At 43.5% G+C, this 22,850-nt stretch overlaps 1 protein-coding gene across 25 annotated transcripts in view; it reads left to right on the plus strand.

Moving 5' to 3' along the window:
- The window catches only part of PITPNM2 (phosphatidylinositol transfer protein membrane associated 2), a 214,146-nt gene that overhangs the window by 115,598 nt on the left and 75,698 nt on the right, over positions 1-22,850 (plus strand). The window contains exon 2 of one of the 25 annotated variants that reach the window (XM_043529185.1): positions 17,555-17,633. The exons of the other annotated variants lie outside the window; for them this stretch is intronic. The gene's annotated coding sequence lies outside the window, so the exon portion shown is untranslated. The remainder of the gene's footprint in view (positions 1-17,554; positions 17,634-22,850) is intronic. 25 annotated transcript variants of the gene reach the window in all.

Genomic DNA, 22,850 nt, shown 5'->3' on the forward strand with positions numbered 1-22,850 from the left:
GCTCAGACCCTTTTGCACATTGACTTGCAATGATCCTCCGAAGTCTATAATTTGCTGTGTTCTCAGAAAAGCAGGCAGTGCTTTCAAGGGTGAGAATCTTATCTCACTTGTGCTGCTCCTGTCTGCTTGATTGGTATTGACTCTGTTGTTTTTCTTTCTCCACATATACTGTGGATTCTGTCAATCTTCAGTTGTCATTTTTTTTTTGGCAGTCTTCATCATCTGGGCTGGGCTCTTCTCTCAGATGCTTGCAGCTGCCAAGTAGAGTCTTGTTGGTTCTTGAAAATGGATTTGAAGAAGTTAAGTGTGTGTTTGTGCAATGGATTCCTGGCATTCTGTCTGATTTCTAGTGGACAGGAGTCCAGCTCCACAAAACCTCCACTGCATTTGGCACTGGCCAGCTCTCTTTGCTGGCGGCCTCAGGAGGTAGGTAAAGGACGGAATGGGTTTGGAGAATGAGCTACTCTTAAATCTCTGGACACTGCAGAACAGGAAGAAACACTGGCAGGAACAGTGTGGCTGAAACCTGTGCATACGTTGCGTCTCATGTACAGGAGAACACGCTTTCCCTGTTATCAGTGTGGCTTGTTTCACTAATGCTACATCTTTGAGTTGTCAGGGCTACCCCATGTACCCTGTGCCTCAAACCAGCACTTGATATTCATACTGTCAATCAGATCCCTTTCTGTTTGTGTTATCTGTCTGACTTCCAATGCCATGCCAGTGTTGGGTTGTCTTTCAAAGTCTGTCTCTAGCATGGCACAGATTAAAGCACCCAAGATTTGACAGTGACTGAAAGTCATCTGTTTTCTCTGAATCTGTTTTTCTTTTTACACCACTGATTAAGATGCAGTTGATCTGTTTTGCATACATGGCCATTTGGAGGATGGACATTTGCATGTTCCTGTTTTGAAGGCAGTTGCCACTTATCAGTACTGTTATACAACAGCAGCAGAAGAAATGGAGGTCCCTTTCTCAGAGCAAAAAAAATGGTCCCATAACCAAATCCACATTTTCAGCCTGCTATCTGCATAGTATTGCCAACCGGAAGTGCTCAGAGATCCTGAGTCGGGCCTCCCAAAATCATGCAATTTTTAAAAGTCTTCTATTTTGTTTTGTTTTGGGTTTATTTCGGGCCATTAGGGTGTACTCAGGTCATGTTTTCAAGATTTTCTGTGCAGCTATAAGGGTGAGAAAGATACTATTTTAAAATGAAAGCTGAGAGTCTCACATAATCACTTAACGCCAGAAAATGGGGAAAAACACCAAATATCGAAAGACTCACAGTAGAGTTGCAAGAGTTGGCAATATTGTCTACGTGTAGAGTTTGAAAAGTGCTACATAAACATGAAGTAGTATTATTTGCAGTCATTGTATCAGTACCAGTTTGTGTCCCTTGCTCCAAAAAGGTGAACATTAGGGTTGATTTTATAGTAATTACCTGATTTGGTTTTAGCACTAAGAGCAGGACACAATATGTGATGATAGACTGGGGTTAGGATGTAACTCTTCCAATTTTATTGGGAGTCTCACAGTATTTGATGTCTTTCTTAAAGCCCCAGCTTCTGGAGTCATGTTTTGTAAGAATGTCAGTAATTTTTTTTAATGAAACTTTCTAGCTATTGACAGGTTTCAGAGTAGCAGCCGTGTTAGTCTGTATCCGCAAAAAGAAAAGGAGGACTTGTGGCACATTAGAGACCAACGAATTTATTTGAGCATAAGCTTTCGTGAGCTACAGCTCACTTCATCGGATGCATTCAGTGGAAAATACAGTGGGGAGATTTATATACACAGAGAACATGAAACAATGGGTGTTACCATACACACTGTAACAAGAGAGTGATCAGGTAAAGGGAGCTATTACCGGCGGGGGGCGGGGACCTTTTGTAGGGATAATCAAGGTGGGCCATTTCCAGCAGTTGACAAGAATATCTGAGGAACAGTGGGGGGCGGGGGGGGGGGATAAACATGGGGGAATAGTTTTACTTTGTGTAATGACCCATCCACTCCCAGTCTTTATTCAAGCCTAAGTTAATTGTATCCAGTTTGCAAATTAATTCTGATTCAGCAATCTCTCGTTGGAGTCTGTTTCTGAAGTTTTTTTGCTGAAGAATTGCAACTTTTAGGTCTGTAATCGAGTGACCAAACAGATTGAAGTGTTCTCCGACTGTTTTTTGAATGTTATAATTCTTGACGTCTGAATTGTGTCCATTTATTCTTTTACATAGAGACTGTCCAGTTTGGCCAATGTACATGGCAGAGGGGCATTGCTGGCACGTGATGGCATATATCACATTGGAAGATGTGCAGGTGAATGAGTCTCTGATAGTGTGGCTGATGTGATTAGGCCCTATGATGGTGTCTCCTGAATAGATATGTGGACACGGGCTTTGTTGCAAGGATAGGTTCCTGGGTTAGTGGTTCTGTTGTGTGGTGTGTGGTTGCTGAGTCTTTTGAGTCTTTGTTGGGCCTGCCCTGTAGTAGGTAACTTCTGGGTACTCTTCTGGCTCTGTCAATCTGTTTCTTCACTTCAGCAGGTGGGTATTGTAGTTGTAAGAACGCTTGATAGAGATCTTGTAGGGTTTGTCTCTGTCTGAGGGGTTGGAGCAAATGCGGATGTATCGTAGAGCTTGGCTGTAGACAATGGATCGTGTGGTGTGGTCTGCATGAAAGGTGGAGGCATGTAGGTAGGCACAGCGGTCAGTAGATTTCTGGTATAGGGTTGTGTTTATGTGACCATAGTTTATTAGCAACAAAAAAACTTCAAAAACAGACTCCAATGAGAGACTGCTGAATTGGAATTAATTTGCAAACTGGATACAATTAACTTAGGCTTGAATAAAGACTGGGAGTGGATGGGTCATTACACAAAGTAAAACTAAAGTAAAACTATTTCCCCATGTTTATTCCCCCTCACACACACACCCCCCCCCCCCCCCGCTGTTCCTCAGACGTTCTTGTCAACTGCTGGAAATGGCCCACCTTGATTATCACTACAAAAGGTCCTCCCCCTCTCCCCCCCCCACTCTCCTGCTGGTAATAGCTCCCCTTACCTGATCACTCTCTTGTTACAGTGTGTATGGTAACACCCATTGTTTCATGTTCTCTGTGTATATAAATCTCCCCACTGTATTTTCCACTGAATGCATCCAATGAAGTGAGCTGTAGCTCACGAAAGCTTATGCTCAAATAAATGTGTTAGTCTCTAAGGTGCCACAAGTCCTCCTTTTCTTTTTTCTAGCTATTGTGGTTGTGGAGAAAAGCTTGAAACTGTGACCCGAATGAACCCTCAAAGCTCAGAAACTAAAGGCAAATAAAAAGAACCCAGAATTTCTGACTTTCTTAAAATCTCAAGTTTCAGAGTAGCAGCCGTGTTAGTCTGTATTCGCAAAAAGAAAAGGAGGACTTGTGGTACCTTAGAGTCTCTAAGGTGCCACAAGTACTGCTTAAAATCTCAAGATTTTTAAGAGAATCCCATGACATTTTGGGCCTTGGCTCATGGTTACTAAATGGTTGGGATTGGCAGTACTGTGTGTACTTTTTAAATGAGTAAAGCTTTTTCTTTTCAGCTGGGCCACATTTTTTTATTTTATTTTAATGCAAAATTTAGTTATGTTTGGTTTGCAAAGTAGAAGGGAGTAGTTTGAATGTCAGACTGAGATTCAGAAGTTCTTGATTTCACATCCCATCCCTGATGCACTGTGTGCACTTGGCAATGTGCTTCATCTACCTACCTCAGTTACTCCATCTGTAAAATAGAGATAGTATTTCTCACAGATGATGCTTTGTGGAGCAGTTAATGTTGTGCAAATCTTTGAAGAAGAAAAAGCAGGACATAAATGCCAAGTAGAATAAAAAAAACTAAGCAGGAAATGGAAGCTGAAATGTTAACAGCCAGATTAAAAGATGTAACATGTAGGGCAAGCAGGTTTGAGGTGTCTTCATAATAGTTATTTCCATTTTGCATTCCTGTGCGGCAGGCAGCCCAGCTCCAACAAACATGTGGTTGTATGACTTTGCAGTGCAGAGTGATTTATGATCAGGTATAAGAATGGTTCTTTTTTTAATACTGTTAATTATTTATAGACTTGCACAGCTGATTGCCCACAAAATAACATAGTGCGTTGTACTCAGAGCTCTATTAATAGCCAGTCCTGGTTCTAAATAATGCAGTGCAAATAGTATTTGTACAAATTGGGCTTGCATGCACGTCTGTACTCTTTTGTGAAGGCCTGCTGCTTTCAACCTGGCCATTTTACATTTGCAGTGAAAGCAGCAAAGAGTAATGGAGCCTCAGGTGACAGAGGTATTCATCTGTGCATCATGCTGTAGGAGCTTCTGCAGCAACAGTCTCTTCTTCAGGGGACAGGGAGGTTGTGTGCTGTACTGCTGCTGCTCCTATCTGGGTATCTCATTACAGCCTTCATCAGATGAGTGCTGAAAACCAAGTGAGAGAAGGTTCTTGTGGTCTAGTGATGCACGGCAGGATATTTTTACAAGCCCAAGCAAGAATGACACTTCAGACTGAAGTGAGTGCTGTCTTGGTTGTTCTGGTTTAAGGTCTTGTTTGGTTCAGACTTTTGAATTTGCTTCTGAAGGGGCCAGCGTCAGGAACTCAAATTTAACTTTGTTTTCTTAAACTAGAAACACGTAGCTTGCATTTTAGCTCAGATGTTGTCCATTTTGTCGCCCCTCTGCACTAATGTACATGAGCACCATTCCTCAGCATAGAGCTGTAAATCAGGGGTTCTCAAACTGGGGGTCGGGACCCCTCAGGGGGTCGTGAGGTTATTACATGGGGGGTCGTGAGCTGTCAGTCTCCACCCCAAATCCCGCTTTTCCTCCAGCATTTATAATGGTGTTAAATATATAAAAAAGTGTTTTTAATGTATAAGGGGGGGGTCACACTCAGAGGCTTGCTATATGAAAGCGGTCACCAGTACAAAAGTTTGAGAACTACTGCTGTAAGTGGTCACTAGACAACCTCTTCAATGTCATAACAAGAGGGCAGTACATTAAATACAGTCTTGGCATAAGAAATCAATTTACTGAAGCTCCAGTCCAGGACATATCTGGGATTGTGGGAGCAATTTAAGGTTTTAATAGGTTTGGCTGTTTAAATCCTTCATATATTTTACAGTAGATGCACGATGTGATCTGTAGTTTATTCCAGCATACCCACACTCCCATTTTACTGCTGAGGGAAACTCTGGGATAGGGCAGCTAAGTGATTTGTCCAAGGATACTTTGGGAGGTCTATGGCCAACCTGGGAATAGATCCCGAGAGCACTGACCCCTAGTCCTGAGCCCTAATCATAAGACCATGTGTAATGAAGGTCTGCATTTTGTTGACTTCCCAAGGTCACTTTCAAACTCTTGTGTTCTGAGCAACTGGGCTGATGTTTTGATTTACATACAAATAGATACAGTGAACTCAGTGCTAATGGCCTCTAACTTAATGGCCACTAAAATCTCAGTCCTTATGAGAGTCTTCATATTAATAGCACTGTACTATGTGACCATCTGTTGTAGCAGCCTGAAAAATAGCAATTCCCTTGGTGGTGGTGATACCAGGTTTCATCCTATCTGTATATTTTTAATTCTCTCACTTTGCGGACATCCTTCCCTGAACATTCTTAGATTTCTTCATCATTTTGCCTGAAGAGTAGCAGTGTTTGCACAGACTTTAGAGTTGAGACATTTGGCCGAGTGCCAGTGGGTGAGGGGTAATGTCCAGATGAAACAAGGCACCGTGTGCTGCTCAGAGAGTGATCAAACCTAGAAAAGGGGGATCTTTAAAACAGCAACCCCTTTTGCCTTTACTAATAAGCCACTTGTTGAGTATGTAACTTCCTCCTCCCCCAGTGATTGAACATTTTCAGATCCTCAGTAACTTACAATATGCTGAGACTAGAACTCAAAATACCCTTGTCAAGCACCATGTTCTGATCTTCCTTAGAGTGACTCAGAGTAACCTCCCTTTGCTGAATATGTGTTAATGCTGCCTCTAAATATATTATTTTTCACAGCAGTAATTGGATTAAAATCATTTTGTGTCATGCATGAAGGATGCATGTTACAGCACAAATGGCACACTGAGGCCTTCTCTGTGGGTACCATGGTTACTGGTGACATCGTTCAGTTTGATATTAATAATGATTTGTGTGTAGCTCAGAAGCCTGACTGAAGGTGGCCTAAACTAAACCCATTGGATTGCTGATGCAGTCCCATTGCCATGGAAACAGATGCTGCAGCTTAAGGTTGCCTGTATCTGTAACATGATGCATGCACACAAAAGCATGGTCTGGTGGTGTCCATAACCCTTAAAAGAATATGAGTGTGATTACTGGAGAAAATGGGAAATTGTAATGGGATTTGATTTATAATGTAGGGATCTCTAGTTATAAGTGCACAGTAATTCATGGCGGTCTCTGTATTTGGAGAAATAACAAAACACAGGTTTTTAATTGTGACTTGACCTCCAACTACGTTACTTTTAATGAGCATAAGCCGCACAGTGCATGAATTGTTTTTGTGTGTGTGTCTTGTACAGTGCAGAGCACAATATCAATGTACGACTAATAGAGCAGGCTCACAAATACTGATAAACCTCCCTGAGTTGGGTTTTTTTTGTCTAAGGGGGGAGGGTGTAATGGGGAGACACTCTCCTCCTGTGCTCTATCCCAGCTTTAGTAATGACTTGTCAAGTGACCTTAGGTAAATCCATTAAGCCTCTGCTTACCCACCTACAAAATAGGAATAATTAGATTTGCTTACTTCACCAGAATGCTTGCAGCTTAATGTTTGTAAAATATCTTGCAGTCATTTGATGAAGGTCCTGTATAAGCTCCTGGCAGTACTGAGGAGGAAGGGTGGCCTTGTGGTAGAAACACTGGACTGGGACTTGGAAAGTCTGGGTTCTAATCCCAGTTTAGCCACAGACTCCCTGTATTCAAATCTCTTGAATTTTCTGTGCCACACATTCTCCATTGTAATTCCCGTTCTGTGTTGAGGCTACATCTGCTAATGTTTGAGAGGTAATTGAATGCCAGGATGATGAGTGCCATAGAGAAGCCCATCAATAAACAAACATTTAGTCATTATTATGTACCACAGCATTCAATCAATTTTAATGCATTTACAGCAGTATATGTAACTTTCTTATTCATATGGATTGCAATTTGGTCTTCATGTTGTGTTTTTAAACTAGCCAAAAGAGCACATTATGTGCTGATAAAATTGCAGTTTTGGTTTTGATTTCAGTTACTTCCAGAAAGGTTCCTCTTCACTGAGAGGTGGGTTTCTCGCTAACACAGAAGAAGTTTATCTCCTTGGCTGAGATAAGAGTGGAATTATTAGCATCTCCCCCACTCCTTCCCCTTTTGACTCTGGAGGTGATTTTTTCCCTCCAATATTAGTCTAATTAGTTTGCTTACATTTTAATTGGGTACTCCAGATCCTTGATGGAATAGTGGTTCTCAAACTTTTGTACTGGTGACCCCTTTCACATAGCAAGCCTCTGCGTGGGACCCCCCTTATAAATTAAAAACACTTTTTAAAAATTTATTTAACACCATTATAAATGCTGGAGGCAAAGCAGAGCTTGGGGTGGAAGTTTATAGCTCATGACCCCCCATGTAATAACCTCTTGACCCCTTGTGGGGTCCCAACCCCCATTTTGTGAACCCTTGGAATACTGGATGCCTTGTTTTAAAAACCCAGTTTAATATTGTTTTATATAAATAATTCCCATACCCTCTGCCCAAGTATATTTTTAGGGCAAAATTATATTTTGTTCTCCTATTTAATTACATGATTTTGGGGGAACCAGCAGACATTAGGTAACTGCCAGCTGTGAATGATACCTGGACTAATAGGTATCTGTATCCAGTAAACAGAAGGTGCTGGTGGTGAAAGCAGATTGCTCATAATGAATTAGATGTCAGATCGAATGATCAAAAAGGAATAGTTAACAAAACACAGGGCTGACTCATACCACAGCAGGAGACAGCTGAGGATAAAAATGATACACCCATGGGTGCGCATATTATCGCAGTATGTGTTGTCAGGAAACGACAAATCTTACCCTGGAAAAGTGTATTAAAAATAAACACTGCATTAGTTGCAAGACCTTCAGGTATTTTTCCAATTACTGTATCAGTGGGCTTCTGTTTCCATTTAATTATGGCTCCCAGCAACTATGCCCAGACCCTTGTGTCTGTCATCATTCCATTTATTTGTGGCGCCTGGATGCTAGTCTTTGTAAATGGCATGGTCACGATAGGCCCAGATGCATGAGTTAGGCTGAGTGGCTGTGCTACCTATTACTTGACCCAGCTTTTCAGGCAGCAGCTGTAAAAGGATATTGAACACTCATCAAGGAAGAGAGAAGAGGCAATTTTTAAGCTATAAAGAGAGGAGAGAGAGAGGAGACTTCATTTCAAACCACAATGCTTCCTTTAGCTAGATCAGCATGCAGGATCAGTAGTTATGTGTGTTGCCCATCTGTAATAGAGAACAACGCTACAAAACAATAAAAATGATGGGACAGAAGGCGAGGACTGTGATTATGTGTCTGTAAGCTAGGAGCACAACACAGTGCAGCCAAAGAGCCTTAACGGCTGCTCACCCACACACTCTGTCTCTCACTGCAGTGTCGGGACCAACCTGATCAGGTTGGGTTCATCCTTAGTGAACTTGGACAGTTTTTATTCCACAATCACAGATGATGCAAGGACCAGCTAACGTGAGGCTGGCTTGTATTTGATTTCAAACATCAATCCTTTTTGGGACGCAACATAAGAGTGGCCATTGCTCCCCTTGGCAATTTTCCAGTGCATCCCTTGGTATTGCAGAGTTTGGGCAACCCCAGTTGTGTAAAACCATAGATAGGGTTGTTCATCCCTTCTTTGTTTCATCAGTGGCCACACACAGTGTTGTGGTAAGTAGCAGGGTGCAAACAGTTATAATAAACTGTATTTAACTGTCTCCTTTGATTACTGCACTCGCCTGTTGGAGGAGTTGTGGAAAAGACCCTGGCATCAGATGGTTCAGAGTTCTACAGGCACTGGAGGGAAGAAGCCATAAATGCTTGAAATTGAACTCAAAGGACCTCAGTAATCAAGAAAGAATCTTGGCCCTGCTTGGCTATTGTTTTGCTTGGACGGAGGCATTTATTTTTTGTTTGTTTAAAAAAAAAATTATTGTGAAAAGGACATTGTCAGTTCTGGTAAGACTAAAATTTGGTCTCTTGTGGACTGCAATTTCTTGTATTCCCTCTGGTTTTTCACTTGGACTATTATCACTCTCTGACCAAGCAAAATTATGGTACAAAATAGATACTATTTAAGAAACGTAGGCGGAAAAGGGACTAAGATTATAAGTGAGTGATATTCTGAGATTTAGGGACTCAGTGCTTGGCAACACAAGAGGGGAAGAAAAGACTGATGCATTCTAGGGCACAATCTATCAGGGAATTAATTATAAGTCAAGGAAGATAATGGTCATTCTTTACAAGGTTCTTTCAAAGCCCATTTGGAGCACTGTGTGCTGGTCTGAGCACTGATTGTTCTTTGGAATGCAGTAGCATCGGGTGGCCCCTACTGAAATTGGGGCCCCACTGTGCTAGGCACTATACAAACAGGGTGGGGGACACAGTCCTTGCACCAATGAGCTTACAGTCTAAGTAAACAAAGGGTGGGAGGAGAAACGGTCACCCAGGGAAGTGAAATGACTTCCCCAAAGTCAAACGGGAAACGGACGATGGAGCCAGGGATAGAACCTATTATTTCAGTCCAGTGGTCTGTCCACTAGACCATGCCTCGTACCCTGACATTCATTCTGCCTTTGGAGAAGGTGCAGATGAGGGAAACAAGGATTATTTAAGGTCTGGAAAGGAGGGTCTCTTACTCAGTGTTGTGAAAAGTTGACCTCATCACAAAGTTTAATTAGTTTAAGGAAATTGTTGTGACTTTATCATGAGTCTTGCAATATTTGGTGTTTTTCTTATAGCCCCAGCTCCTGGAATCATGAAAATATGTGAGAATTTCAGATTTCATTTATAAATAAATAGTTGGTTTCTAGCCTTTATGGTTGTGGAGAAAAGTTTGAAAATGTGGGCTGAGTGCACCCTAAAACCTCAGTAACCAAAAGGCAAACAAAAATAACCCTACATTTTTTATTGCTATTATTTTAAATAATGCTTTGTTGGGGGCCTGACTCATGCTCGGGATTGGCAATACTGCCAAGGCTCAGGAAAAGACCATTCGGGATTCCAGGGAGATTGTACTACATGTGATCGTGACATTGGGAGAGATTGTGAGACACTGTGAAATCCAGCAGCAACCTTTGGAAAAATGTCCCCTTCTTTGCACAAGCAACCTCCACCATAAGCACAGTGCTCCATGTCTGGAAGAGACAGCGAATGGATGGAGGGCAGTTGGCTTACGCTTATCATGGCAGATAGTGATGGGAAGAGGAGGAATACTGTGCAAAGTGTTTGGAACACTGAATTCACCATTGACTAAGGACATTCATTCAACTGGTAATAATCAAATTGGTGTGAAGTTACTGTGGGGGTTGTGCTTGATTCTGTGGGGGGTCCCAGGGCACACATGTTACAGTGGCATCGAGGAATGTTTTCTGTCCTTTTGGCTGGCCACCGGGATATTTTCCCTGTAGCTTCTGGATGAATTGGCCAAAAATCATTCATCCTTCTCCTTCCCCCCACCCCCACCCTCACCCACCCCCGGAGACAGCACTTGTAAACAGGAAGGAATCAGTGTCTGATTGGTGATAGGATATTTCAGAGCTGTCTAAGCCACTAGTAACTGGTGGTTGCTACCATCTTGTTGTTCAGTGGACTCTGAAGGATGCGTTTGATCTCAGTGCAGTTCCCAATGGACAGGTGCTCACATCACACACACTACTCCACATTGGAGTCTAATTAGCATCCTTCCTGCTAGCCTAATCAAAACAACAAAAAATCAGGAATAGAATTCGTTATGCAGTATAAGTTCCTAACTTTGCCTTACTAGGGTTAGGATTGAGTGTGTTGGCAAGTCAGTCTGGGGAAGTTTGCCCCAGTGCTCCCTATGCTGTTCTTGTTCTGTGGGTAAATAGATGTCTTCATTCTCCAGGGCTGTCGCTCTGGCACCTTCTACCAGCATTACATTCAAACAGAATTTTTAAAAATCCCAGCAGTTGCTGTGGTGCACTCTTCAGTAAAAGTGAAGCCAAGGATCAAAACTTCCGGTCACCGAACTGGAGACAAACCTTATGGAGTTACAGAAACCGCTTGGTTATTGTTCTCAGAGAATAGACTGTGTCTTCATTATTTATGGACACTCGGTTTTATCAAGTATAATACTGTCAATCTTTGCATTGTACGTTACACAAGTTCAAACCAAAACCCCTCATCTCCCATGAAAAGCAAGCCTGTATAAATGTCACAGTCATGCATGAAGAAACTTCATTGTAAAACAAAACCATGTCAGCCTGTTATAAATGTCTAATTTATTTAGATGTGATTGAGGGTTACATCTGTAAACCATAATCAACGGTAAACAAGTTAAGACTTTATAATCTATTTTAAAAAGCTAGAACAATGTCTTGGACTCCTATTATTAATATGCAGCTTACGCCTTTCTTACTGTTCTCTGCAGCACAATAGCTTTGCTAGAAGTAGCAAATTATAGTTAAAAAAACAAACAAAAACAAACAAAAAAACCAACAACCCTCAAATGAAGCCAAACATTAAGAAATCTGTTCCTTCATTGGCAGTTTCACTGTAAACTTTTCTATGGATCTACAGCTTTTAGAGTCAAAATGTGGTACATTTTTACCCTGAAAGCAAAGCATGATGAATAGGATTGATTTGTTTAGGATCATCCTATCATCAATCTCTCTCATGAGTCACGTTGAAATATAAATGGCAAACACAATAATATCATGTATACATCTACGGAGTGTAGATTGCCAAGTCATCTGCATGCACAACATACTGCTGGAAGCTTCCATTAAGCAAATTAGTTATGTAAATTGAATGACCTAAAATAGATCTTCGTGGAAGTCTTTTTGATAGATAACAAGCCATGTTAAAGTCGATGCTGCAGACCGAGATCTTCATGATCCTAGAAGACTGGAATTGGTATAACAAGTGAGTTCTGCACACTGTCCGTTTAAATTCACTTTGAAGGAATGAAGAACAAGCAAGTTCTGCTGGTAAAGTTCTTCTGGGCATTGAGAGATATGGGTTCTATTTCAGGCCTGCCACAGACTTCCTGTGTGATCATGAGCAAGTCACTTCACCCTGCTCTGCCTCAGTTCCCCATCTGTAAAATGGGGCTAATTAATGTGTCTCTACCTGATACAAATGTTGTGATGCTTAATACCTTATCTGAGGTGCTTTGAGATCCTGGGTTTGGATGTGCTCTGAAAGCACAACACATTTTACACTGATAACCATCTAAAGCATTTTGGTCTGAATAAGAAGGAGGTTATAGACCAGCCTCTAAAGAAGGGGCCACTAGTTCAAAAAATTTTACTGAGGAGGTTAGGATTTTTCCAAATCTCCCCATGCAATGCTACCACGTGTTGTATTGTCGAGATGCAAATGAGAGGATGTTACACAGCCTCATTTTACAGGGTTCCTATTCCTTTATGCCACTGGCATCCCAAGTTACACACCAAAGCTATGTCATGTAATGACAATGGAGTTGCATGGTTATTTCTACCTCCAGATCTAGGCTGCTATGCAGCGATCACAAGAACTGAAAATGGCTGAGATCTGACTGTCTCATATCTAACCCCATCTCTGAGAGTCAAGCATTTTGAGTGTTAAGGAAAGAAGAGGGATAAGGAAAGAAGAAAAGAAAGAAAGAGATTCAGTGTGATTAGGATTGTGATTAAGTTGAATACTTGTTATATTCGATGGTGCAGAACTAGATAATGAGGCCGGAAAGTACCTATGCTGAACGGCACTTGATGGGGTAAAGTGAAATTACCAGTTAGTAGGCAGGATTTGTTCTCCTCTATTGGTGCCCTTTTGGAGTAAGTATGCTGTAGTAGGCCTGCGTTTCCTTGCCTTACAGACGCTGGACACTCAGTATTGTTTGCCTGCAAAACTTCCCCACTGCTTGGGATTTGGGCTGCATTTATTAGGCCTTAAAAAGGAGCAGAAAAACCCCAGGAGGATTCCTGTGTCTAGTATCCTTAGGCTGGGGGGGGTCTTTCACAGTCATTAAGGGCAGCAAGCAAAATAATGGTAATTTGGACACGAGCTACTTCTGCAGGCTCTGTGGCCTTCCAGCCTCCTTCCTAGGGAAGATCAGCAGCTGATATGCATTGCTGGCTAACAATCCAAGCTACCTAATCTCTGCTGGTCCTCAATACATCCTTGCTACCTGCTCTGGGTAGGGTGTATTCTGTGGAGAGGGGTTCTTCGTGGATTGTGAGGGGAGGGTGTTCATTCTGTTCCACTGATCCAGGAGAGCAATCCCTGTGACTATCCAGGTAGGATTTTAAACAAACTCTCTGAACTTCTGGGAGCAGAGGCTAGAGGCCCATCCTGAAATTCATCAGCAGAATAAATCACTTTCGAAGACATGAGAGCCTTTGGCCTTATTTGCCTTCAAAGAGTGAGGAGAAGTGCCTGTTTTTTGAGCAACTGCAGTGAAGACGCATCACTGTCTCCTTCTCCTGCTTGTACGTCATTACCCACCTCCCCAGCTCTGGACTGCAGAATCAGGTTGTGAACAAGACTGGCCTGCTGGTTAGTACAGCAGTGACAGACATAGAATCTGTACCATTAAGTATAATCAGGTCTCCCCCCATGATTCATAATGCTCTGATTATTTGATTTCACAGAGTCAACCAAAAAGGCAGCCCTCACCTTCAGAACATGTCTACAACTAGAAAATAATTTGGGCAGGTGCATTGTGCTTTAATTGTCCATATTTGTAGCTTTCCCATATGTTCTTGGTCTTGGACTCTTATAATCATAGGGTTGTTATATCTGTCTGCTGCCTATATACATTGCTGCAATGAGAATCTATCCATTTAGTAGCTAACTTTCAAGATTTTTGGATTACTCTGATATTCAGTAAAAGCGGCAAAGAGTCCTGTGGTACCTTATAGACTAACAGATGTATTGGAGCATACGCTTTCGTAGGTGAATACTCACTTGGTGCATTCGACGAAGTGGGTATTCGCCCACGAAAGCTTATGCTCCAATACGTCTGTTAGTCTATAAGGTGCCACAGGAGTCTTTGCTGCTTTTACAGATCCAGACTAACACGGCTACCCCTCTGATACTCTGATATTCAGGAAGTTCTGAGCTCTAATCCTGGTTCTGACATTGACTCTCTCTTTGGTCTTGGACAAATCACTTAACTTCTCTGTGTCTCAGTTTCCCCCAGTTTCCCTCATAGTTGGGTTGTGGATTAGTTAATGTTTAAACAGTTTTGAAAATGAAAAACTGTACGTAAAAGCTATATTATCATTCCATTTTATAGGACATGATACAGCCTTTAATTTAAATACACTAACTCTTAATCCTGTTAAAATGAGACAAGCATGGAAAATTCACTTGTCAATGTTTCTATGGCCACCATTTTAAAAAATGTCAGTTTGCATCTTCATGCAGTTGGACAAAGACAATATCTATGTACTTCATAACACTTTAGTTAAACTCACTAAAACTGTGCCCTCGAGCTGTGAACAGATGTACAGAATATTAAAAGAAAATCATATAAACTGGACCAAAAACCTACAAATGGCACCCCAACAGTTTCCACACCCTTTTACAATCACTCACCCCACTGCAGCCGGGGAAGAATCGTGGGAAACTGATAATTCTGGGAATTTTTAGGTAACACTGCAAACTCTGGGCTCTAGTAAATCGAGGAGGGGGAAATTAAAGGGTAATGTGTCATCTTTAACTTTGAATTTTGTGATTTAACAGCCTGCGTTCATCTGTACTGACAAACTGTGACACGGCTGCTCTTTGACACATGGTGGGAGGCAGCTGTTCCCATAGAACCAGTGGTTGTAGTAACTTGTCCAAAGAGAGCTTCTGCAGGACTGCAAAGTTCTGGCCTGCAGAACTTATAGGATCATAAATTACTTTGTAAGCCGAGAGCCTCTCAACTCGGCCAGAGATGCCAGGTTCTGGGTTAAGAGGAATTAGCATCTTCTTTCACCGAGGAGATTGCTCATATCCGAGAGAGCCTCATAGGCCACCACTGAGATCGGGACTGGAAAACTGTGCACCATCCTCCCAAGAACTCTGCCTCTTCATAAATTCAAGTAGAAATCATGACTGAGTGCCACCAATGCTTCCATCACTTTTGACTCTGACCTCTTCCCTTACTGGATGGTAGAAGAAAGTAGAGAGAGCCTGGAGCCTTTCCTAATGGAGACCTTCAACATCTTCTGTAATGTGGGGAATCTGCCACCCAACCTCACACCTGCAATAATCCATCCTGTACTAGAGAAATGGTCACTCAGTACTAAAGATGGCATTTTGGGATGTATAAGTAGGGGCATAGCGAGCAGATCGAGGGACGTGATCGTTCCCCTCTATTCGACACTGGTGAGGCCTCATCTGGAGTACTGTGTCCAGTTTTGGGCCCCACACTACAAGAAGGATGTGGATAAATTGGAAAGAGTCCAGCGAAGGGCAACAAAAATGATTAGGGGTCTAGAGCACATGACTTATGAGGAGAGGCTGAGGGAGCTGGGATTGTTTAGTCTGCAGAAGAGAAGAATGAGGGGGGATTTGATAGCTGCTTTCAACTACCTGAAAGGGGGTTCCAAAGAGGATGGCTCTAGACTGTTCTCAATGGTAGCAGATGACAGAACGAGGAGTAATGGTCTCAAGTTGCAATGGGGGAGGTTTAGATTGGATATTAGGAAAAACTTTTTCACTAAGAGGGTGGTGAAACACTGGAATGCGTTACCTAGGGAGGTGGTAGAATCTCCTTCCTTAGAGGTTTTTAAGGTCAGGCTTGACAAAGCCCTGGCTGGGATGATTTAACTGGGACTTGGTCCTGCTTTGAGCAGGGGGTTGGACTAGATGACCTTCTGGGGTCCCTTCCAACCCTGATATTCTATGATTCTATGATTCTATGATTCTATGTCAAGAACCGTTAACGGTTGTCTCACCCTCCCTTTTGTGAGCAAGCTGGAAGGGGAGAATGTTACCTATCAGATGGCAATAACCTGGATCCCTCTTACCCCGGCTTCAGGTCAGGGTGTGGTATGCTTCCAATTTGGAGAAATGGATGTATTATGAGGTTCAGTGACTTGCTCAAGATTCCACAGAAAGTCAGTGGCAGAGCTGGGAATAGAACCCTGATTTCAGTGCTTCCTTTTCCAGTCTGCATGAGTCAGAGTGACCATCCCAACTAAAGTGGAAAGGCAGTGCAAAGGAAAAAGGCACAGAAAAGAAAAAGCGTACCTGCCAAAAGGTTTGCTACTGATTGATTCCCCCACTGATACAAAAAGATGTAATGCACCTGTCCTGCTTATCCTCCATTATTATTATTATTCAAGAAGCCACAGTAAACATTCAGTTGCAGGTAGTCTAAGGCTCTTCACGCTATTGGTTTCTAATGCCAATAATTACCATAATTCTGCTGAATTGCAGCATGCGAGAAAAACATAAGAGCTTGATCGAACTAGCCCTGACTTGGTTAACTCCAGTGAGACCACTTGCCTAAATAAGTGTTTGCAAGAATGGACCCCAGGCAGTTAATTAGTAGGGAGGCATACTTTTTCGTTTGGGGAGGGGACAGAAAATCTGAAAGCCCGTCTTTGAGTGGAACTCTTTGTTTACAGACCTTTATTTTGTGTTGTGAAGGGCTCATGATAAACGGGATTAGGTTAGCCCAATATTTAAATGACATTCATTGAAATTACTCATTCCATAATTGTTATTGTGAGGTCATGTGCTGTGTCCCATGTTTGCGCTGCCGTGCCAAGCGATTTATTTTAATAGAAGCCTGTAAGTAACTGGCATTCTTGCTAATCATGGTGCATCTGCTTCTCTGGGTTCCCTGTTTCGAGTAATTTAATGCTATTACTTTAGCTGGAAGGGCTCTGTGTCACCATCTGTCCTGGAAAGCTATTGATGGGGCTGTATGGAACATGGAGTGTCATCAGCAGAAGAGAGAGAGTTCTAAAGGGATGACTGGATTTCCTGTTGTAATACAATATAAGAGGGTTTACTGTGATTATGGCTTAGATGAACTCGTATCTGAAGGTTGTTAGCTGCTATTTGAATTTGCTGGGGACATTTCCCCAGATGTGTATGGAGAGATGTAATGTTGTTAGCAGTTAGTTCCAGGTAGTAATCACAAAGGTAAACCATTAAAAGGTTGAAGTTGGTAAGGATACAAGTCCTGTGAAATTAGTATTTAAAGAGCCCCCAACCTCAAATGCCTGCACATCTGCAGACCCCAGCAACCTAACGTTCAGCAGCAAAGGCTTGCCAGATGCTGCTCAAGCCAAACATTTTCCTAATCAGTGATTATTTTTTAATTGTTGTTTACAGACTTTCTCCACGTAATAAACATCTCTTCAGAATACGGAAAGGAGTCACAACAGATATGAAAAGGCTACACAGTTGAAAAGCAAGTTGCTCTTTCATTATCAAAGCCAGGGATGCAGTATAACTTGTAAACCTGTAAATTGAGCACAGGTATATGGTATCTTCTTAGCTGTGTCAGAGCAGAGCTGATGCCTTTACTTTAGTCATGAGATGAATTCACTTATTGTTCAAGTGACTGGTTTATAATCAAGTTAGGGAATTGCACTGTTCTCAGTCTAACCGGATCTGTCCTTGCCAAACCATTGTGGTTACATAGGTTTTTCCTATAGTCTAATGGAAAGCATAGGAGCTTTTGACAGCATATTGCTAAAGGACTTCAGTTACGGTTTTGTTTTGTTTTGTTTTTGTGATGGTTCTGTCCTTATAATGTGCCTGGCTGGATGGTGCACAGTAACTTATGTTTTGAATTTTTAGTACCCATTGGACCAACCCAGAATCCTGGCTCCAAACTCTTCTGAAAGTTCAGTTCCAGATCTCAGTTCTGTGGTTCAGGCCCAGCTTTAATTTGATTGAGCAAAATGAAGCTTCTCTACATTTTTAATATAAATTTAATAGAAAAATGTATGTACTGCATATCAACGCAGCTTGTGCAAATAACCTACATGCAGGAAGGAACAGATATGCACTACCTAAGGCAGGGCCAAACTCTCATCCAGCTGCAAAGCCCACACAGAGAAGCTAGGTGGAAGAGCTGGTGTGTCCGAAAGCTCCTCCACCCAGTATGCTGGGTGTGAATTAGGCACAGCCACTTTAGAGGTGTTAGTCCAGACTCTGGGCTATAGTAGCTGGCTGTGGTGCTCTACAAGCCCCGCTACCCAGGTGTTTTGGCTGTTGGCTCTATGCAGCTCATGGATTCACCGGCCAAAGCTCTTGTTTACCACCAACCCTTCTCCATGGTGCCATAAAGGGGATCACAACAAGGAATACTCTGTGGCATGCATGTGTCACGGGGCATAGCATGTCTGTGTCCCTCCATGGCCCGCCATCTTCCAAACAATATTTCCATTGCACACCTATGCCAGAGGTAGCAAGGTTGACCTGTAAAATAGTAAATCCTGATCTGTGCACAGTTACACAGTTTCCAGCTAGATTTACAGTGGTCACCCATAAGCTGTTTTAATGACTCCACATAAAACACACAGTCACAGCTGGCAGGAGTCTTTTCCTCTGGGGTAATGTTTGTAAGGAAAAAACATAACAAGTTCATGGAAACAGAAAAAGAATTGGAAATTATATAGTATTATAACAATGCTTAGCTTTTCAGAACAAGTTGATCTCAAAATGTTTTACAAAGGAGGTCAGTATCATTAACCCCATTTTAAAGACAGGTAAACTGAGGCACAGAGAGGGGCAGTGACTTAGCTGGGGTCACCCAGTAGACCAGTGAAAAGTGCTCCTGCTTGAGCTCAAGCCAGCCTGATGACCCCTGGATGTGGAGCCCAGCCTTCCTAAAGGCATTCTCCCCCATTTTCCAGGCAACAACTTGTCCTGAGTACCTATGCAGCAAAAGAGAGAAACCCCTTTCACCCATGACCAGGCTGTGCCATGGCCTTATGCCACCTGTCCCATCACCCTTAAAAACCAGTCAGTCACCTTGAAGAACTAAATGATTTTACCTCATTGTTGGCAGTCTTATAGGCATAGGCTCCAACTCCAAGGGTGCTCTGGGGCTGGAGCACCCATGGGGAAAAAATGGTGTGTGCTCTCCCTCTCACCCCCTCAGCACCTCCCGCCTGCCAGCGGGCCCCACCAATCAGTGCCTCCCCAGGCCTCCAGCCCACCATGATCAGCTGTTTCATGGCATGCAGGAAGCTCGGGGAGGGGAGAGGAGTGAGGATGCAACGCGCTGGGGGAGGGGGTGGAACTGGGCGGGAAGAGGTGGGATGGGGATGGTGCGGGGGCAGGAAGAGGCAGGGTGGGGTGGAGTGGGGGAGGAAAGGGCTGGGGTGGGGCTTTGGGGGAAGGAGTGGAGTTGAGGAGGGGTCTGGGGCAGAGCCAGGGGTCGAGCACCCTCCGGCACTTTGGAAAGTCAGCACGTGTGCTTACAGGTATTACCTATTGCAAGTACAGGGGAGCATAAGCAATAACAGTACAGATGCTCGTGCAACTATTTATTTGTCAATGACAAAACCAGATAGTATTACAGGGTCACCATTGTATCAACCATACAGCACAAACCAGACAATTTTTTCTAACGCCAAGTCAATAGTGACAAAGTAACTTAATTGCAAAGAAAAAGTAGAGGATTTTGGTCTTGGCTGTGTATTGTGATGATCGCGGTACCATTGGAGTCCAAAGCAGACAGGGATTGTTGTTCATCTTGGGTTTATTCTTGACAAACAGTCTGTCACTAATTAGCTGTTTCTGAATGTCAGAAAATGATTCTGATTTTCAGTGATGTGTATATCCTGGAGCTAACCTCACACCTGGTGTCACTGTAGAGTGAGTGACCCCAGGCATGGATCTGGCCCCACTATTTGTAAGCAACTTGTTGCTTGGTGGAGTAAGACTAGTGAAACTGGTCGCTGGGCAATCTCAAATGTAAGAGATTTCTTCCTGGCAGAGAATCAACAGTTTCTGAATCACAACATTTATAGATACTCAGCAGAAACATTCTCAGCTAAAGGCATGCAAATTACTTCTCCGGAATTGTTAATTTTGTCTGATAAGGGGGGAGAGGCCTGTTTTACAAGATGCTGGTGAAGCATAGCAGATAGCAGGTTTTTAAGTGAAAGCTAAGGCTCTGTACACACTATAGCTTACATGGGTATAACTTATGTCACTCAGGGGTGTGAATAAGCCACCCCCGTGAGTGACATAAGTTACAGCAACGTAAGCGTTGGAGTGGACAGTGCTGTGCCAGCGGAAGAGCTTCTCCTGCTGACATGGAAACCGCTGCTTGCGGGGGCTGGAATAATTACATCGATGGGAGAGCTCTCTCCCATTGGCTTAGAGCAGGGGCGGGCAAACTTTTTGGCCTGAGGGCCACATCAGGTTTCTGAAATTGTATGGAGGGCTGGTTAGGGGAGGCTGTGCCTTCCCAAACAGCCAGGCATGGCCCAGTCCCCGCCCCCTATCCGACCCCCCTGTTTCTCGCCCCCTGACAGCCCCCCCCCAGGGACTCCTGCCCCATCCAACTCCCCCTGCTCCCTGTTGGCCCCCTGGGACCTTTGCCTCATCAACCCCTCCCTGTCCCCTGACTGTCCCTGGACCCCCTGCCCCTGACTGCCCCCCGCCGCCCCATCCAACCCCCCCGCCGACTTCTTCCCCTCCCCCCCCCCCCCGGACCCCTGCCCCCATTCAATCCCCCTGTTCCCCGCCCTCTGACTGCCCTGACCCCTATCCACCCCCCCGAACTCCCCTGCCCGCTATCCAACCCCCCCTGCTCCCTGACCCCTTACCATGCTGCATGGAGCACCGGTGGCTGGCGGTGGTACAGCCGCGCTGCCCAGAGCACTAGGACAGCCAGCCGCGCTGCCCGGCCAGAGCCAGCCGCGCCGCCCAGAGCATTGCGCAGTGAGCTGAGGCTGCAGGGGAGGGGGCGAGCCTTCCGGGCCAGGAGCCGGGCAGGAGGGTCCCGTGGGCTTTATGTGGCCCGCGGGCCGTAGTTTGCCCACCTCTGGCTTAGAGCATCTGCACTAGTAATGCTACAGCTGTAAGCTCTGTAGTGTAGCCATGGCCTGCGTCTCCAGCCCTAATAGTTTTGGAGACAGCCTTGAAAACTTGAGAGAGACAAGGTGGGTGAGGTAATATCTTTTATGGGTAGGGTGATCCTATGTCCCGTTTTGCCTGTGACAGACCCCTTTTTCAGCTCTGTCCTGGTCCCTACACTTTTGCCAAAACTGGGCATTTGTCACAGCTGCAAGGCAGAGTGGAGAGCAGCGGCTGCTGCCCAGGGGTCAGCTGAAGGCAGCGCTGCTCCCCATCAGGCGAGCAGAGAAATTTGCTGCTGGCGGGCAGCACTGCCTTCAGAGCTGACCCCCCCCCGGGCTGGTGCAGAGCTCGGGTGGTCAGCCCCAGCCCCAGCTGCAGGCAGTACGGGGCTCAGCAGGTCAGCCCCACATAAGTCACGGGCCACATAAGTCATCAGCATCCAAATCCAGTGCAAGTGTTGGTCTGCAAATCTACACACACAGTTATTGTTCTGTGTGTGTTATAATAAGCTTGATCCTGGGTGCTGATTTCAGTGAGAACTGAGGGTGCTTACTCAGGCCATTTCATGTTTCAGCCCAGAGCAGGGAGCTGTTATCTGATTCTGAGTTCTTGGAGACTTTATCATCTCTAGTGCTAGATCTTAAGGCAGCCAATGCAGGATTTTACATGGTGTGATTTGGCACTAAATATGTCATCCATGTTTCTCCTGCTGCTTCAGATTTCATGTACTATCGCCATGTAATGAAACTCTAGAGCACCATAACTTCAGACCAGATGCTCTACTATTATTCTGTCTGACACATTCGCCATGCCTGCTGGGTTGCTGCCTTTTCTTAGACCTGAGACGTTATGAAATTACAAAATGTTCAGGTCATCAAGATTATTTAATGTTATTGTCATAAATATTTGGGCAAGACTTGGCCACTGCTTACATAAGTACTGAAAGACAGTAACTTGTTTTAAGAGGATGTGTGTTTAATGAACAGCAAGGTCAATGCTCTTTCTATAAATTATTTTTACAAATGTGCTTCTCTAAACTGCATATCACAATTTACAAAAAAAAAAACCCAAAACATTTTTATATTTTGATTTTTTTTTGTCTGTTATCTGGGGAGATTTAAAATGCTTCAAGAATTGGTTTGAAAGTAAATAGCTCTTCTTTGCTTGTTGTTTTGTCCTCAGACACAGATTCTGATCTTCTGCATCTTATTAATCACTTTTTGTTAAACCATGTTTCCTTTCATGTTGTTTTTCTGCCAGAAAGAAAGGGTCAGTATTGCAGTATATTTTACAGTCAGTTTGTTCTACTAACTCCAACTGGTTAATTTCCAAAGTGCTGTCCTTTCCAATGCACTTTAAAAAACAAACAAAGAAAATGAGACAGGTGTTTTGAAATACCAAACTCCCTGCATTATCCTACCTGCTGCAGCATGTGTGTTCAAAGTTCACGAACATTTTGGGCATCTCTGTCTTTCTTTGCAGGCATTGAACTTAGGTTTTCTTATGGAAGGAATGCTGCCAGGATTTGGGACAGTTCTCAACATAAGCCAGGATTTGGAAGCTGCCAGAGGGCACTGTGTGCATT

This window comes from Chelonia mydas, chromosome 15 (assembly GCF_015237465.2).
Source record: "Chelonia mydas isolate rCheMyd1 chromosome 15, rCheMyd1.pri.v2, whole genome shotgun sequence".
NCBI lineage: Eukaryota > Metazoa > Chordata > Testudines > Cheloniidae > Chelonia > Chelonia mydas.